Genomic DNA, 19317 nt, shown 5'->3' on the forward strand with positions numbered 1-19317 from the left:
GTCTGTCTGTTTAACGGGTTGATTTAAATAATGGTCATTCTGTTCATTTTAAACAAATGTTGAGATACCTACTACATTGTAAACACTGTAATAAATATAGAGAGTTAAACATAATGCTACAAAATAAACCACAAGAAAATCTCAGTGGTATACAAAAATAAGCATGTATATCTGTATCATAGATGTCTTCACATCATCTCAGGTTTGGCCATCTAGGCTAGGCTCAGCTGTGTTTGGCCCCAGTCTCTGAGGTTGTTCTAGGTCTGCTCTAAGTGTTACTCATTATCCTTGGATCAGAGGAAGTGCAAGCTGACACTGCCAATGGAAAAAGATGGAAGAGAAGAGCACAAAGTCAATCATACATGCTCATTTCAAGTGTTCACTCATATCTTGTCCATTAGCATTATGTTCATCAAAACAAGTGATTATGGCCAAGCACCAAGTCAATGGAGGTAAAGGAAGCCATGACAATGGTATGAAGATGAGTATATAAATAACTACTACATGGAACTGATGAATTGGAAACAATAATTCACTCTATTACAAGAATGTTGACATACAAAATTGACTTTTTGTTGGTGGTGCTATCTTGAAGCTTGTATTTTCTTTAGGGAAACTGTTAAGTTAAAAAGTGATTAGAACTTAATAATATAAGTGAAACATGTAAGATTCTTTTCACACTGGCCTAAAGTAGCATATAAAATCCCACTATTTATTTGCAAGATGTAGAATAGGTATTAGCTGATATTGATACTTTGTGGTTATTGAACACAAGTTAGATATTCATGAAAGCAGAGAAGTGGTAAGTAGCCATAATTAGAAAGAAGGTTGTTGAAAGAGTAGAAGAAGCCATCTAAGACACTATTTTTTATTTTTTACCATATATCTATGAGTCACTGAAATAGAAGAGAAAGGTGCTCTGAATAGAAGAGAAAGAAATAGTCTCTGAAATAGAAGAGAAAGAAAAAGAATAGTCTCTGAAATAGAAGAGAAAGGTGCATCTGTTGAAAAAATATTACAGAAAAGAAACGAAACGAAATCCAGTAGTTTTACCTCTACACCCAAAATGGAGGTTAAAGGTTACACTGAAAATAACACTATTGCACAAAAGAAAGAATCCCATCATATCCTGTCAGACACATCAGACAAGGAGGATGTGAGTGTCACCATGGGGACAGGAGAGAAGCTGAGACTCTCGGCACATACGATATTGCCTGGTAGTAAGACACAAGAGGCTTCTAATGCCAAGCAGCAGAAGGACAAATAAAATAAAATGAAAAAGAAGTGAAGGAAAGAAACAAAAGGCAGAGAGGTTCGCTTTGGAAAATGGATTGACAAGTTCTGTTCCTCAGAGTTGGAAAGTGAGTCCTCAGAGAGTGGGGAGGGTGACAGGGACTCCGTGGGGAGCTCCAGCTGCCTCAAGGGGTCCCCGCTAGTACTGAAGGACCCCTCCCTGTTCATCTCCCTGTCCGCTTCCTCCACCTCATCTCAAGGGGGCTCTGCCACCCAGAAGCAGAACCCCAACCACACAGACCAGCACACCAAGCACTGGCAGACAGACAACTGGAAACCCATTTCTCTCCTGGCTTGGCCAGAGATCAGTTCTTTATCAGACTCCACATGGAAGAGACTGACAAGCGAGTCTGATTACTCCTCTGAGGGCTCCAGTGTGGAATTGCTGAAGCCAGTGAGGAAGAAGCAGGAGCACAGGAAGTTGGGTAGGCTGCAGGGCTCCCTGTCGGAGAAGAGAAGCCCCTTCCTCTCCAGCACAGAGGCACCCTCCTCAAGATGGACAAGAAGGGGAAAGCGGTCAAAAAACATAAAACAAAACAAAAACACAAAAACAAGGAGAAGGGACAGTGTTCTATCAGCCAAGAGCTGAAACTGAAAAGTTTTACATATGAATAAGATGACTACAAGCAAAAGTCAGATAAGGCTATACTTTTAGAGAATGATATTTCTACTGAAAATAAAAGTGTTAAAGCATGATCGAGACCACTTTAAAAAAGAAGAGAAACTTAGCAAAATGAAATCAGAAGAGAAAGAATGGCTCCGTAAAGATGAGATCATAAGGTCTCCAAAGATGAAAAATCACTGAAGAGAATCCAAGACATGAACAAAGACATCAGCAGATCTTTCCAAGAAGAGAAAGACTGTTGGAATAAAACAGAAAAGGAGAAATCTCTGAATGAAAAGTCTTCAAAAGAAGAAAAACTGAGACTGTATAAAGAGTAGAGAAAGAAGAAATCAAAACACCAGCCCTAAAAATTAGAGAAAAAGAATGATTTAAAAGAGGACAGGCCGGGAGCAGTGACTCACGCCTGTAATCCCAGCACTTTGGGAGGCCGAGGTGGGCGGATCATGAGGTCAGGAGATAGAGACCATCCTGGCTAACACGGTGAAACCCTGTCTCTACTTAAAAATACAAAAAAAAAAAAAAAAATAGGCGGGCGTGGTAGCGGGCGCCTGTAGTCCCAGCTACTTGGGAGGCTGAGGCAGGAGAATGGCGTGAACCCTGTAGGCGGAGCTTGCAGTGAACCGAGATTGTGCCACTGCACTCCAGCCTGGGCGACAGAGTGAGACTCTGTCTGGAAAAAAAAAAAAAAAGGACAACATTTCAAAAGAGAAGGAGACTTTTAAAGAAGATAAAGAAAACTCAAGAAAAAGTTTATAGGGAAGATTCTGCTTTTGATGAATATTTTAATAAAAATCAGTTTCTGGAGAATGAAGACACCAAATTTAGCCTTTCTGGCGATCAGCAAAATCGGTGGTTTTTTGACTTGTCCAATTCATCCTTTGATTTCAAAGTGGGGGACAGCTAGGACTCTGCAGTGACAGACTACATGGATTGAAGAATGACTCTGTGGCCAAGTTGATCGTGGAAACAGTGAAAGAGGACAGCCAGGAGAGTAAGCAAGGACAGCAGGGCCCGGAAGAAACAAGACTACAGAGAGCCCGTCTTCCGAAAGGACAGGGACTATTTGGATAAAAACTCTTTGAGAAAAGGCCAGACTGAAAAGCGTCAAGTGTCCCCGGTTACCTTTCAGAAAACCACAAGAAGAGGAAAGAAAGTCCGCAGAGGCCGGGCGGGACAGAAAGGACACCCTCCAGAGCTCCAAGGAGCACAGGGACAGCAGGGCCAAGTCAGAGGAGGCACACCGCACACCGGGAAGAGCTGAAGGAGTGTGGTTGCCAGATGGTCTTCAAGGAAAAGTCTGACTGCGACTTTGGGAAGGGCCTGAAGCCATGGGAACCACACCACCCAGCGTGAGAGAAGAAGGACGGCCTTGATAAGGAAAGGAAGGAGAAAACAAAACCAGAAAAATACAAACAAAAGTCCAGTAACAAGGACAAAAGTAAGAAATCTATCCTCGAAAAATGTCAGAAGGACAAAGAATTTGATAAATGTTTTAAAGAGAAAAAAATACCAAGATACCAAGGAAAAAACATAAAGACACACATGGCAAAGACAAAGAAAGGAAAGCGTTTCTTGACCAAGGGAAAGAGAAAAAGGAGAAGACTTTCCCTGGGATTACCTCAGAAGACTTCTCTGAAAAAACAAAACAAAACAAAAATGACAAGAAAGGCAAGGAGAAAAGCTGGTACATCGCAGACGTATTCACAGAAGAGAGTGTGGATGACAAAGACGACTACACAGGGAGTGGGTTCAAGATCAGACAGGTCAGCCACTTGCAGAGGGTGGATGGCCTCCAGGAGAAGGAGGAAGGGCAGGAGGCCCAGGCCTCTGACAGACACAGGAAGTCCTCTTCTGAGGAGCAGCACCCTAAGAGGCAAAAGGACAAGAACCCCAAAGCCAAGAGAAAGGACAGAGGGGCTGCCTACGGGGTGAGAGACAAAAAAGAGAAAGTCCTTGAAAAGCACAAGGAGAAGGACAAAGTACCAGAAAAGTATAAGGACAGCAAGGAAAGAGCTTCAGTGGATTTCACGCAAGATAAGAAAAATAAACAGAAGCTCCCTGAGAAGGCTGAAAAGAAACACTCTGTTGAAGACAAGGCTAAAGGCAAACACAAAGAGAAGTCGGATAAAGAACATTCCAAGGAGAGGACGTCCTTGAGAAGTACGGACACAGAAAAAAGACTGATTGAAAAGTTAGAAGCAGCAGTTCTCCATGAGTACAGAGAAGACTCCAATGATAAAATCAGTGAGGTCTCCTCTGACAGCTTCATGGACTGAGAGCAGGAGCCAGGGCTGACTGCCTTCCTGGAGGTCTGTCTCAAGCAGCCACCTGCATAGGAGGAGGCCAGAGAGAGCACCTGCCTCCCAGAGAAGCTGAAAGAGAAGGAGAGGCACAGACACTACTCATCCTCATCCTCATATAAGAAGAGCCACTACTGAGAGAGCGAGCTAAGAAAGAAAAGGCTGAGAAGAAAGAGAAGGGCAGAGATTACAAGGAGGGCTTGGAAGGACTCTGGCCAGTATGAAAAGGACTTTCTGAGGTGGTTGCTTATGGAGTTTCTTACATGAAAGCTGACATAGAAGATGGGCTAGATAAAACCATTGAATTATTTTCTACCAGAAAGAAAGATAAAAGTGATTAGGAGAGAGAACCTTCCAAGAAAATAGAAAAGGAACTAAAGCCTTATGGATGTAGTACCATCAACATCGTAAAAGAGAAGAGTAAGACAGAAACATAGGGAAAAACTGACAGAGGAGAAGAAGAGGCACCTGAACAGGCATGCAGACTGGTTTCTGAGGCATCACAGGGACCGAGGAGAAGCCCACTGCCAGGGAAAAGGACAGCCCTCCCCGCCTGCTCAAAGGCAAGTCCAGGGAGGAGGACCCAAGTCTCAGGGAGGCCAAACTGAAGGAGAAATTCAAGGACAGTGCAGAGAAAGAAAAGGGCAACTCTATGAAGATGAGCAACGGGGGATGATAAGGTATCGCAGTTCAAAGACCCAGGCAAGAGAGATGCCAGGCCCAGGGAGAAACTCCTGGGGAGGTCGACCTGATGTTGACCAGCTTTGAGAGGATGTTCTCCCAGAAGGACCTGGAGATGGAGGAGTGCCACAAGGGGCATAAGGAGAGGATGAAGCAGATGGAGAAGCTGAGGTACCGGTCCGGAGATCCCAACCTCAAGGAGAGGGCGAAGCCGGCAGAGGACGGGTGGAAGAAGGGTCTGGACATTCCCACCAAGAAACTGCCTGGGCTGGACCCTCCGTTTAAAGATAAAAGTCTTAAGGAGTCGACTCCTATTCCACCTGCTGCCAAAAATAAGCTACACCCGGGATCAGGTGCAGACTCCAAAGACTGGCTCGCAGGGCCTCACATGAAAGAGGTCCTGCCTGCGTCTTCCAGGCCTGGCCAGAGCCGACCTACTGGCGTGCCCACCCCTATGTCGGTGCTGTCCTGACCCAGCTAGGAGGAGGTGGTGCACACGCCCAGGACCCCCTCCTGCAGCACCGATGACTACACGGACCTTGTGTTCGACTGCGCCGACTCCCAGCATTCCACGTCTGTGCCCACTGACCCTTCCAGCACCTGTCCCCCTCCTTTTTTGACAGGTTCTCCGTGGCATCAAGTGGGCTTTCGGAAGACGCCAGCCAGGCTTCTGCCAAACCTCTCTCCACAAACATTTACCGGTTGGTTTCTGTCAATATTAGGAGGACTCCCTAGGATGAATTCAGCGTAGAAGACAAGCTCTTCAGGCAGCAGAGTGTTCCTGCCGCCTACAGCTACGACTCCCCCCTGCCGCACCAGATGGAAGACAGGGCGCCCCTGCCCCCGGTTCCCACGGAGAAATTTGCTTGCTTGTCCTCAGGGTAATATTCCACAGACTATGACCTCCCATCGCCCAAAGTCGATGCTCTGCCATTGTCACTGTCACCCCATCTACAGAGGGCGTCTTCTCAAGTTTACAAGCAAAATCTTCCCCTTCCCCCAGAGATAAGCTGCTGGTTCCTTCCCTCGAAGGGGCCATTCCCCCGCACCTGGACATCACCGAGGACCAGCAGGCTATGACTCCCATCATCCCCCCAGAGCCCAGTTACCTGGAGCCACTGGACGAGGGTCAGCACCATCATTACAGAGGAGCCTGTCGAGTGGACCCACCCCGCCGAGCAGGCCCTTGCTTCTAGTCTGATCGGGAGCGCCTCTGAAAACCCTGTCAGCTGGCCTGTGGGCTCAGACCTCCTGCTGAAGTCTCCACAAAGATTCCCTGAGTCCCCGAAATATTTCTGCTCTGCGGACTCCCTCCACTCTGCAGCCCCAGGGCCCTTCAGCACCTCAGAGGTGCCATACCCGCCCCACTTCCGCCTCTCTCCTGAAACACTCTGCCCATCGCTGAGCCAGGACTGGAGGACATCAAAGACTGGGCAGAAGCCATCCCCGCCTCCATCTCTACCTCAGAGGCGGCTCCTTACGCCCCTCCCTCCGGGCTGGAGTCCTTCTTCAGCAACTGCAAGTCACTTCCGGAAGCTTCGCTGGACGTGGCTCCTGAGGCTGTGGCTCAGGTGGAGGCTCTGGAACCCCTGGAAAATAGCTTCCTGGACAACAGCCACAGCCTGTCTACCCTCGGCCAGGTGGATCTGGTGCCCTGGGCAGACGCCTTCGCCAGCCCCGAAGACGACCAGGGCCTGTGGTCCTTCTCACTGCCGGAACTTCCCTTGCAGACTAAAGATGTCCCAGATGTTGAAACAGAACCCGTATAAGAAAGTCTTGCTCCTTCAGAAAAGATCTCTCCAGGGGCCCCGTGGTCGTAAACGGTAGGGATCTTTCCGCCTTAGTGGCTGAGGAGCAGCCAGCACTGCCTCCCGACCAGGCCTCCACCCAGCTCCCCACAGAGGAGTCAAAGCTGGACGTGGCTCTAGAAGCTACAGAGGCAGAGGCAGCGCCAGAAGAGAGGGCCTCTGGGGATCTGGACTCCAGCATGGAGCCCACGCCCGTTCCCCCTGAACAGTGCCCACTGGGGAGCGGAGACCAGGGGGCCAAGGCTGAAGCCCCCCCACCCCCCGCCGCATCCCTTTGTGCCCCTAACGCCCCCCACTCTCCATGGACACTGTGGCACAAGCCCAGGCTGCGGACAGTGCTGGCCCCCAGGACAACACTGAGGCCTCCAGTCCTGCCGCCCCAGCCGAAGGCCCTCCGTGCAGCATCCACCGAGAAGCCACAGAACCAGAACCAAAACTCACGGCTGAAGCCCCGAAAGTTCCCAGAGTGGGGGAGAACCCTCAGCACATGACCAGGAACTTGCAGATGCTCGTGAATCAGAGTAAGTATAGCACACCTCACTCCAAGGAGTGTGTCCCAGGCCAGCGGCTCCGACTGGGACTACGCCCAGGCCCAGCATCCGGCAAACGCTGCTTCCAGCGCTCCACCCAGCAACTGAACATGTCCACGCAGCAGACGCCGGAGGTGATCCAGCAGACGCTAGCCACCATCGTGGACGCCATCAAGCTGGACACCATCGAGCCCTACCACAGCAACAGGGCCAACCCCTACTTTGAATTCCTGCAGACCAGGAAGAAGATCCAGGAGAAGCTCAAGATTCTGTGCTGCAGCTCGCCACAGGCCCCCCAGTGGCACGCCGAATACGTCACCTACGCGGGATCCTATCCCCTGGACAGCAAGTCGCTCAGCAAGCTCCACATCCCGGTGATCGCACCCCCTCCCTCGCTGGCGGAGTCCCCGAAGGAGCTGTTCAGGCAGCAGGAGGCGGTCCGGGGAAAGCTGCGTCTGCAGCACAGCATCGATCAGGAGAAGCTGATGTGTCCTGTGAGCAGGAGATTCTGCAGGTTCATTGCCCAGCAGCCAGGACCGTCGCCAACTAGGCAGTGCTATTCAGCACCGGCACGATGCTGCTGGACTCTGAGGTTTAAAACATGCCCCTAGAGAGCCAGGGTGATGAGAACAAGTCAGTGCGCGACTGGCTTAACGCCCACCAGTTCATCTTCTGGCTCCAGGACTTGGACGACAAGTACAACCGCAGGAAGACCTGCCTCCTCATGCGGCAGCAGCACGAGGCTGTGGCCCTGAATGCCGTGCAGAGGATGGAGTGGCAGCTGAAAGCGCAGAATTTGGACCCTGTCAGGCACTAGTCCCTGTGCGTGAACAAGGTGCCCTCCTTCTACGTGCCTAAGGTCGATGTCAACGACTTTATTTTTTTGCCGGTGTGACACCGGGGGATGACCACAGGACGCAGGCGAGGGCTGCATGGCTGCTGCTGAGCCCCAGGGGCCAAGGAGGGAGCGCCATGTCCACCCGGGTGAGTAGAGACCCCTAGAGACACTGCACTAGGCCAAAACATCTCCATCTCTTCCAGACTGCGCCAGACGTTGGGGAGGTGAAACACGTCTCTTGTCCACCAGTTGCCGCGGCGGGGGCAAAGCTCCTTGTGCCGGGCGCACACATGGCAACTTCTGTCTGAAAACGGTGACCTTCGGGCCCTTTTCTCCAACCAACTGCAGAGGCATTTCAGGAGGTGGAGAACGGAGTGGATTTTTAAAAAAATTTTTGCTCTATTCTGATCAACTAAAGAAAATTAAGGTGTCTATCATCTCTCACAAACGGTGACCTCCAGGTCAGAGGGGCAGGAGTGCAGTCCCAGCCATGGTCCTGTTGCCACAGAGCTGCAACGGCCTCCGACTGGGCTTAGGACCTGGTGCGGAGCAGGGCGTTGGCCATGCCACCTGCCCAGGCAGAGGGACACAGAACCAGGACCCCCGCAGTGTTTTTAATGGAGTCAAATCCACGTGGTTTGTATCTTTTTTCCTTTAATCTTGGGCATTTTGTTTATCTTTCTGAGAACATAACTTGAAACACTACAGAGCCAATAATCATTTACAAAGTGTATCTATAAACGCTGTACAGTTTTATATACCTTCACAATGTACTTTTGCTGCCTTCTAGATAATTTAGTTTGCAACACATTACTGCACAGTTGTAAATAACTTCTGTACTGTAACATTACTTTCAGCTATGTGTAAAGAAATAAATTCATTAGTTTTTTAAAAAGCTAGACATGTGGCAGGAGCCTCTAGCACAGTCTGTAAGATGCTAAACTCCTGGAGGTAACTCATTTGATGTTAGAAATTGTTTAATTTGTATTTTCTCCCGCTTATAACTCAATAGGTAGCTACTGCAACAACGGAAATTGCCACATGATGCTCACACACACATACACACACATACACACACACAGCCCATAGATAGGAGGAGTTCTGTGTTGGTCATTGGCAGAATAGCATTATCAGGAGTATAAAACTGGGACAGCACACTGAGTAAACGTTTAGAGTTACAAAGGATTTATAAATGGAAAAACCCATTCAGTTATTGGGTCAGATAATTCTCTGAAAGAGGTCCAGGGGAAATGTGGTGGTGAGTAGAAAGCTAAGCCTAATTCAACTCTTTGTGTCATAAAGGAGGGGTCCTTTCACTCATTTCCTGGTATTACAGTGAGAATGAGGAAGGCTCAAACAGAAAAGATTAAGCATAAGTGTAAGAAAAATGTGTCAATAATTAAGTCACCATGTTTGCTGTACCCTATGCTTTAATTTACAAATCATGAATCTTCTTGACCCACTAATTACCCATTCTGTTCATTAGTGTAACCCACTAATTACCCATTCCATTCCATAGGAATGTAAATTTGAAGTTCCAGTGTTAAGACACATTCTCTGTGATTAATAACATGATAGACTTCCATAAAAGAACTCAGAATTGTGTTCTCAGCAATGGATCATAGCTCAATGCAGCCATGGATTCATATAGAGAATGGCAAAGTTTCTGGAACCTGGAGTTGGAAAAAAGTAATCCTACTTTGATGTTTCATAACTCAAGGCACAATATAACTTCTGCTCCTTCATTCCATCTCAACTCCAGCACCAGATTGCCTACCTATTCACAGTTTCATATCCCAAATTCCTATTCAAAGTAATTTGGGATAAGATGTAATGAAGCCCATTTATGGTTTAGACCTCGGATTTTTAAGGAAAAGCTTGTTAATTGCAAAAGAATAGAGTGAATTGGCAGAGTTAGAAATTACAAATTAGAATCATATATACATGCTAATTTATATATAATTAGAATTATATATACATAATATATATAATGTGTGTGTTTATATATATATAATGTGTATATATACACATATATATGTGTGTGTGTATATATATATATATAATGTGTATATATACACATATATATGTGTGTGTGTATATATATATATATAATGTGTATATATACACACACACACATACATGAAAAAGAAATAGCCAGAACTGAGGGCTGACCAGGCCAAAGGTTTAGGATAAATTACAGCACAGTGTGCAGGGGGAAAATCAAGAGTTCTTAATCACAGATCAGAGATCCACCTATAAGCAAATCTAATCAGATCTGACAATTCTGCACATTCAAGTTGGAGGCAAGCAGTTGGCACTGTGGAATCTGTGAGCAGGTCATAGGGCAAGTGCCATCAGAGGCTCTATACTTAAGAGAAATTTAGATGTTATACAGTTTATAAAGGCAGAACATCTAGTCTAAGGGAAAAAAAAAATAGCAGTTATAAGAACTACAACATGGACTATAGTTCCAGGAACAAAGCAAGTCTTGGTTATCAGGACTTGGGTACTCACAAGTTAAAGATAGCTGATGAGTAGAAGGTAATGATGTTGAAATCCTTAGAATTAAATTGGGGAGGATTTAAATACTTCAGTCCTGGCCTTAGAAACTGGATAAAGCTTACTCTGGTAAATAAGAATTTAGAAACACCAACTGTGGGTAAAGAAAATAAATAAGATGAACATTAGTGAACACCCAATGTATTATAAAACAGAATGGATTGGTGAATAACTCCCCATTTGTTGAATAGCAAACTGGTCTTGATAACAATTTCTTGATTCTCCATCCTTTCAGGCAATTCCAAATAATATGCCAGTCCAAATGCAGTTTTTCTGCAGAATCTTTATGTCTGGCCAAATAATGGCAAAGTAAATTAATATAATTGATGTGACACTATATTGTGGCTGTGATCTAGAAAAATATGAGGATTTACCATAGTTTGGCTTCCCTTTTAAGACAATTCTCCTTGCAAAAGTGAAATGTGTCTCACCAAAAACAGGGGTTTCAGTTTGCATGCTTATGTAACTTCTTATTTTTGAAAAACAAATGTTTATACATAGGAAATTATTAGCCTAGAAAAAAAGAAATAAACCCAGAAAGTTTATATTATTTCTCTGAGGCAAAAATGTCCATATAATTAATTCCAAACACATACTCCAACTTCCACGAAAATTCCAATATTTGGTGCCCATGTTATAATAAGTGTAATAAAACTTCCTCAGATGTTTGAGCTTATGAATCCTTAAGTGACAATGATGATGATGATGATGATGAAGATGGCAATAATGATGACATAATTTTCATAAATAATACTATTTGTTGAAGACCATAAATTATGTAGAACTTAATTCATCTATTTTTATATATATTGATAACTGCAAAATAGGTATTATAACTACATTTCATGGATAAGGAAATGTGCTCAAAAAATTTAGACGAGTTACTTGAGGTTCCACAGCAAGTACATACAAGTGGCTTTGCAAATTTAGGCCCAAGTCTGTGCTGTGGTGCTTCTATTCCAGGGCATAAGAAAGAAGGCATTGTCTCCTGAATAAAGGACTTAAAATTCTATCTTATATGCCTCTCCCCAGCTTATTTCCCACATAGATGTTTGAGGATTTATCCACATATCTCCACAGCTCCAATGGGAAACACGTTGACATAATCCTAGAGAAACAGTATGGCTTAGATATATTAGAGAACGTTGCAGGCAAAAATCAGCTAGGAGAAACTCAACTTGTTTCCATCATTGATGGAACCTCATAAAATGTCTAGGGAGACAACAAAAGCAAAGGCAGCTTGTATCATGGAAGAGGTGGAAAACTACCTTGCAGCTTGAGATAGTAATAGATGTTAAGGGTCAGATATCAGACTCCAGGTATCCAATATACCCAGTTTACTGTTGAATTAACCATCATGACAGAAACGAGGAAAAACTCAAATACATCTTAAAATAAGTCAGTAGCTTGTTAAGATTCTGAGAGAAATATTATACTTCTTACAGTTTCTAATTATTGTTTAACAGGCACTTTGGTTATCCCCCGCAGATACGTTGAAGAAATCAAGCTATTTGGACATCCTGCAGCATGCAGGTGATTAGGAATTTTCATAGTCAATTCACAGATCAGCCAACAAAATTTCATACTGATAGAGTGATCTGTTCAAAGTGGCAGCATCACTAAAGGCACATCCTTTTCTTAGTGCAGAATAGCTATGGACTAAATTATGTTCCCCAAAATGAGCTGATATGTGGTGATGAGATGTTTGAGAGGTAATTAGACATAAATAAGTCACAAAAGGGGAACCCTCATGATGGTATTAATATCCTTAGAGAAATGAGACAGTGTGCTTTCTCTCTCTCTACCAGATGAGGACACAGTGAGAAGGTGGCCATCTGAAAGCTCAGGAAGAAAGCCTTTTCCAGTAATTGGTCCACACCTTGATGCTAGACTTCTTAGCCTCCAGAACTATGAGAAAATACATTTCTGTTGCTTAAGCCACTCAGACTCTGACTATTTTTTATGGCAGGGGGAACTCACTAAAACAAGGATCCTTTCCTCCTCCTACTCACCTTCTGGGAGTATGAAAACTGAGGAGCCCCAGGCTGCAAAGAAGGGTTCTGAAGGCAGTATTCCTAATCTCCTCCTGACTTAACAACTGCTATGGTTCGAATGTGTCCCCTCCAAAATTCAGGTGTTACCAATGTGATAGTATTAATAAGTCACTCCTTTAAGAGGTGATTATACTATAAGGGCTGCTTCCTTATGAATGGGATTAAAAGTCCTATAAAGGAGACTTCAGGCAGCATTCCTCTGGTTTGCCCTTCCACTGTGAGGCCTGCAATGTGAGGACACAGTGTTATTTTTTTCTGGAGGATGCAGCAACAACGCATCATCTTGGAAGCAATAAGTAGCCCTCACAAGACAAATGAACCTGCTGGCACCTTGATTTTAGACTTCATGGACTCCAGAACTATGAGAAAACATGTTTCTATTCTTTACAAATAACTCAGTCTCAAGTATTTTGTTATAGCAGTACATACAGATTAAGGACACATCCCTTCCCTTCTTGATCTTATTCTTTCACTCTTCTTTCAACTGAAGGAGTTTATTTGAACCACCTTTAACTGCCTTTGAGGTTGCAAGTTTCTGAAAAGGCTCCTTAACGTCATTTCCAAAACCCAAAGAGGCATCAATTGTAAAGTTGTGCACTGAGCTTCTCAAAAATACTGCTATTCTTCCTGTAGTATACTTCTCCCTACTCTCTTCTGACAGGTGCCCTAGCCAAATGTAGCCAAAAAAGACAGTAATTCCCAAAATTACCCGGGGTGATAACTCTCATTCTTAGCTTTACTTTTGCCAAAGAGACCAGATGTTAGAATCATTTTGAAGCAGAATACATCCCTGGATTAAGGACCATTTGTGTAAAAGTTTATCATTCTTAATTGATCCTCCAGATGGCTGACTCTGGCTTTTTCACATTCTTTTTGATCTTCCAATGGATGCATGAATAGGCTCAAAGAACTAGAAATATTTTTTAAAGGTGAAGATCAAAGGAGATAAAAAGATGAAGATAGTTAATTTTTTAAATACTAAAAATACGTGTTAATAAAGGAAAAGATGGCAAACTATGAAACCCACACAGTTAAATAAGAATTGGCAAAGCACTGGTTCTTTGAGTTTGGAGAGGTTGTAGGGTGACAATGGCCTTTTTTTCCCCCAACTAAAAGTCACTACCCTTCAGAGATCCACAGCTACCCAGGTATCTGCAGAGCAAAGGCAGCGCCATGTAATCATAGATCAAATAGACTTTTGTAAAGAGTGAAAAGTAATCCCCAAACCATTAGTAGATACAAACTATGGCTGGACTGTACAGTTCAGGAGCTGGGGATGAATGCAGAGATTTTTAAGATATAGATATGACAAGTTCTCTTATTATAGAAAGACTCTAAATTGTTTCTCTTGTCTATAATATCTTCTTCTCTTTATTGAGTAATTTCTGGGTTTATGTATTATCATTCCTAATTTCTGGGTTTATGTATTATCATTCCTAGGTAACTCAGGCTTTAGTGTACTCTGTACTGAGAACACCAACAATTATATAAATTGTTATTTATATAAATATACATATATATACATACTATTTAATCTAGATACATTATATATTATACATATATATTCCCTATCACTTTTATAAAGTTTCAGATAACATAAACTCTGTCTTTATTATGCACTAGATGCATACAATCAAGAAAAGTTTATTCTTTATATTTAATTAAATATGTATAAATTGGCTACTTAATTCATAAAGTAAAATGCTAGGCACTGTGGGAAAAAGACTTGAAAAATCCATGGTAGAACTCAAAGAGAATAAATGGTGTAATTTATATACATTTCTAAGATAAGATACACTGACTTTCATATGTAAAAGTTAATAGTTATAAATATATAGTTGAGAGAGAGAAAAAAAGTTATATTGGAGAAATGTGAGAAGGTTTCATGAAAGAGTTGGGCTTCTATTGTGAGCTTGAAAATAGAATTATCGATCAAGAGAACAGATTGGACGAAAGGATACCTCTTAGATATGTCATGTGGTTTTTATTTTACTTACCACTTAAAAAAAAGGTCTATACACTTTGTGATTCTCTGAGAAAGGCTTTTATTCTGATAAATTAGATTCCTATGACCTGTATAATAATTGTACTGTATTTACTTACAATGTCACTTTGCTACAGATATGTGTATGTTTCTAAACTGGCATGTATTGAAAGATATATTACGATTTTTAAAAAATCAGTGATTAATTGATCATATATATTAAAAGAGACTCCTCTATGAATCTGAGAAAGAAAAGCAACCCTAAAGAGCTGTGAAGTGGATTATGGAGATGATTGCACAACTGTATACCTTTATTTAAAAGTCATTGAAATGTATAATTCCAATGGGTGGATTTTATAATATGTAAATTATGCTTAATAAAATTGTTAATTTAAAAATTTAAAAAATAAAAAGCTGTCACGTGGTAATCCCAGCACTTTTGGAGACCGAGGCGGGTGGATCACAAGGTCAGGAGATCAAGACCATCCTGGCTAACACGGTGAAACCCCATCTCTACTAAAAATACAAAAAATTAGCCAGGCATGCTGGCAGGCGCCTGTAGTCCCAGCTACTTGGTAGGCTGAGGCAGGTGAATGGCGTGAACCCGGGAGGTGGGGCTTGCAGTGAGCCGAGATCAGGCCACTGCATTCCAGCCTGGGCGATAGAGCGAGACTCCGTCTAAAAAATAAAAAATAAAAAATAAAAAAAAGCTATAGTTGTAAATTTTTAATGATTATATAATGATTATGTAGCATCTTCCTGAGATGGAATGGTCTCACATTTTCATATACTTGTCTTAGAACTTTATATATTTATAATTCTTGAGAGATTCTAAAATATACTTGCTTCTTAGTCTCTCATCATTTTTCTTTCTTTTTTCCATCTGTTGCTCTCATAAAGGAATACATTATCCTCCTCTATACCTTATAAAATATGGAATGTATATATCTTTAATTAAAACCTATTTGAAGCAGAGAACAAAAGATAAGCACATTGCAGTGAATAATGGGTGACAGAAAAGTTGAGAGGTTTTCTAAAAAATCCTCTTTTTCTCTAATGCCCCACATAAAGATTTCTATTCCAATGACACTGATTATAAATTTCCACCATTAAAAAAGTATTTAAAAGTATACTTAGTAGTACTTGGCATGGGAAAATTGTCATTTAAAAATCCTTGTTATTTAGTTTTTACAGAGTCTGCTTCAAAGAACATCAATATGTACTGAAATATAGCAAAGCAACTACATGATTTTTTCTAACCAAAAATTGGTTAGTCTCGGAAATAGCTATAAAAAATTATTGTCTTCAACAATTCACTTTGTCCCAGATCTTTAATGAGGCCCATTTAGGTTTTCCAATGTCAACTCTTAAGCTCTGGAGATCTGAACTATGACAAGACATTACCTAAAAGTGTTTGTAAAGAGGATAAAAGCACTAGTCTCTCAAGATGATTCTATCCCCAAAAAAGAGCAAAATGTTTATTTCAATTCTTCATCTTTTCACTCAGTTTTTGTACTTTGGATTTATTAGGTTGGTGCAAAAGTAATTGCTAATAAAATGTAGCCTACTCTGAGAAAAACATCAGAAATAACCTATATCTATATTCATATGGATTTTTCTTATTTGAATGATGAACAAAAAAGACAAATACATTTAAAATATATCACAGAATATTTGATTTTTTGCGAATTCATCGTAATATAAAATACAGATAAATTTTAAGTCCACTTGTTCTATTGACCAAAATAGGTCCTTTAAAGATGTAGACAGATATGTAGATGTCCATAGAAATACACAGACATACGTACACTCATGTTTCAGCTAAATGGTTTATCAAATTAAAACAGCTATTTAAAAATAGTATACACAACATAATTTATCTGTAGGTAACAAACATATTTCCTGATATTTACCTCATGGATGGTTGTAAAATGCAGGCAGCCTAATTTCCCATTCCTTCACCAATAACTCACTGTTTTATGGACAGAGTATTTAACCTTGTTTAATTATACTTTTATCATCTGCAGATGGGAATATGTGCATCTTATGTATCCAACGAGTGACTGGACTCATTGAGACTTGAGTTCCCTCTGCTGTGATTCTACAATGTCAAGTCAGAATTAAGATTTTGATCAACTGTGTGTCTATCATTCCTTCTAGTTCCATTCTGTTATTTTTTATTTAAAACAGGCCATTTCTATTTTCTCATAAAAACATGAAAAAATATTTTCAACATCAAAAATTCTCACATCATTGAAGAAGCTTGACAAAAAGAAGCTGTCCCAGACTGAAACCAATCACTGCAATACTCTCCAGCCCAAAGTCTGCTATTATTCTCATTTTGGCTTCTTCTTCATTCAATGAAATTTGCCTACCTTCATATATTTCCTGCAGCAGAGATGCTGTCAGATTGAAATGCACATTTGTAGAAAGCTTTGCTCTTCCGTAAAGAAAATTTCTTATAAAAGATTATTAGAACCAAAAGTGCTTTCATGCTTGGGTGTTTAGGCTTTTTCAAATTCCAAGGACAATTTCAAAATTTTCAAAGATTATTATAGGGATAGAAAGTCTGCCCCTTTTCCATTTTTTTCTGACTCCCAGCACTGGAACTTAATAACCATTCCAAACAAACAAACACACAAACAACAACAAATACCAATTCTTTAAAAAGTTTCTATGTCCCCAAACTATCTCTTTTAACTGCCATGGTCACCCCCTACATCTTGACAGATGTACATAAGTGATCTTGTGACTTTGAAAGACTACATGAGGCTAAATCAGCTGGATTTTTATTATTTTGCCATTGTGTCACCCTGTCTTAAGTAGCCACTTTCTTCTTGAGTTAAATAACTAAATATAGGCCCTTAAATGGACATATGTTTTGGTAGATAAACACAGCATATTGAAATTATTCTGTTGCTAGCATTTTTGCAAGATTATTTGAATGGAGAATAAGTATCTGGAAAAATGGGACACTGGCCTGCTAAACTTGGCCCTCTTTATGAAATCTTTAACTATTTTAATCATTTAATTAACACTAAGTTATGAACATAGGAACTGCCATCCAAAGACAATAGTTAATATGTCCAACTGTTTCTTCTTCCTCAGAATTTTTTGTAGAAGTTGTTCTTTGTTTTTTTGAGACAGAGTCTCACTTTGTCGCCCTGGCTGGAGTGCAGTTGCGCGATCTCTGCTCACTGCAACGTCCACCTCCCAGGTTCAAGTGATTATCCCGCCTCAGCCTCCTGAGTAGTTTGGATTACAGGTGCCCACCACTACACCCAACTAATTCTTCCTCAGAATTTATATGCACTCCATCTTACCTGTATCAGTCTTACTGACCTTCTCCTAACTATTCTTTCTCCTTTCTAATCTTGGCTGTCTTAACTCTAACCTCCATTCTGCTGTTAGAGTAACAAAGTCAATTCCCTTACTCTCAGTGTTTCAAATAGTGGTTTCCAAGGGGGGTGTATCCCCCTCCAACCCAGAAAAACACTTGGTAAATTACTGATGTGTAGGAGGAAAATATTAGAATTTCCACTTACGATTTATCTTATCCTTTAAAACATGTTTTGTTTGTATTAATGTTTTTATACTGTTTCCAATACATTGGTGCAATAATACTTGGATATTACTCATAAATTATATTGAAAGTACATTCTTGAAATATTTTTAGTGATAAAGATACACAATTAAAACTTTTTTTAGTTCATTTGCCAAAGAAAAAGCCTTGGCCTGACCTATGATGCTGTTATGTGACCTCCACAACCTCATCCCCTGCCAGGGTCAGCTTCCTACACCATACTCTAATTATGCTAATCATAAGCAGTTTCTTCTACACATTAAGCTATTTCTTATTTTTGTGACTTTGCCTATCTTCTTCTCTCTGCCAAGAGCACACTTCCCTGATTCTTTGGCTCAACTCACTCAATTCAATTATCAGCTCCTCTAGAAAGCTTCCCATAGCTATCTAAGGTCAGTTTAAGAGCTGCTTATTTGTGTTCCTTAACACACAGGACCCGTTCCTATTATTGTAACAGTAATTATCAGCACATGTGTCTCTTCTTGAGGACAGGGCCCTCACTTATTCATCTGGGTATTCATAGGTAATATTTCAAAGTAGTTGCTTAAAACAAATTTGGTGACGTACTGTAAAAAAAATGTGCAGTAGACAATGTGCAGTCTCTGATTTTTGAAAATCATGCTGTAATTTGTGAGAATGTGCTGGGTCAAGAGTTTTCCGAGGTTAGGTTGAAGGCATTGTTTAGTTATATCAAATATTCATGCTGTTATTTTATTGTATATGCAACTAACACATCCATTTTCACAGTCAGAGGAAAATATGTGTTGTTTCTCAGTGTGGGCATTCATTTACAGCACTGTTTCCTGGTTATCTCTTCTAATGCTTGGCATTCCTTCCTGTTATACAATAATCCTTAGGTAAGGTTGCAAGCATAAGCAGCAGGATCTAAGGTGGATTTGATTTAACCCAAATCAATTTAAATCACACTTTCAAGCCACAACTTTGATCACTTAGACGAAACCTAGACTCAATTACCACTTCTCCACGATGTGCCCAACTATTTTCTAATAAAACCTTAATGCATGTGCTTCCAGATCTAGACATACTAAATGTTTTACTTTA

General features: G+C 41.7%; 1 pseudogene; it reads left to right on the forward strand.

Moving 5' to 3' along the window:
- The first annotated feature begins 446 nt into the window (after positions 1-446).
- On the forward strand, positions 447-8132 carry LOC717001 (ankyrin repeat domain-containing protein 11 pseudogene; annotated as a pseudogene).
- The last annotated feature ends 11185 nt before the right edge of the window (positions 8133-19317 follow it).

This window comes from Macaca mulatta, chromosome 13 (assembly GCF_049350105.2).
Source record: "Macaca mulatta isolate MMU2019108-1 chromosome 13, T2T-MMU8v2.0, whole genome shotgun sequence".
Taxonomy (NCBI): Eukaryota; Metazoa; Chordata; class Mammalia; order Primates; family Cercopithecidae; genus Macaca; species Macaca mulatta.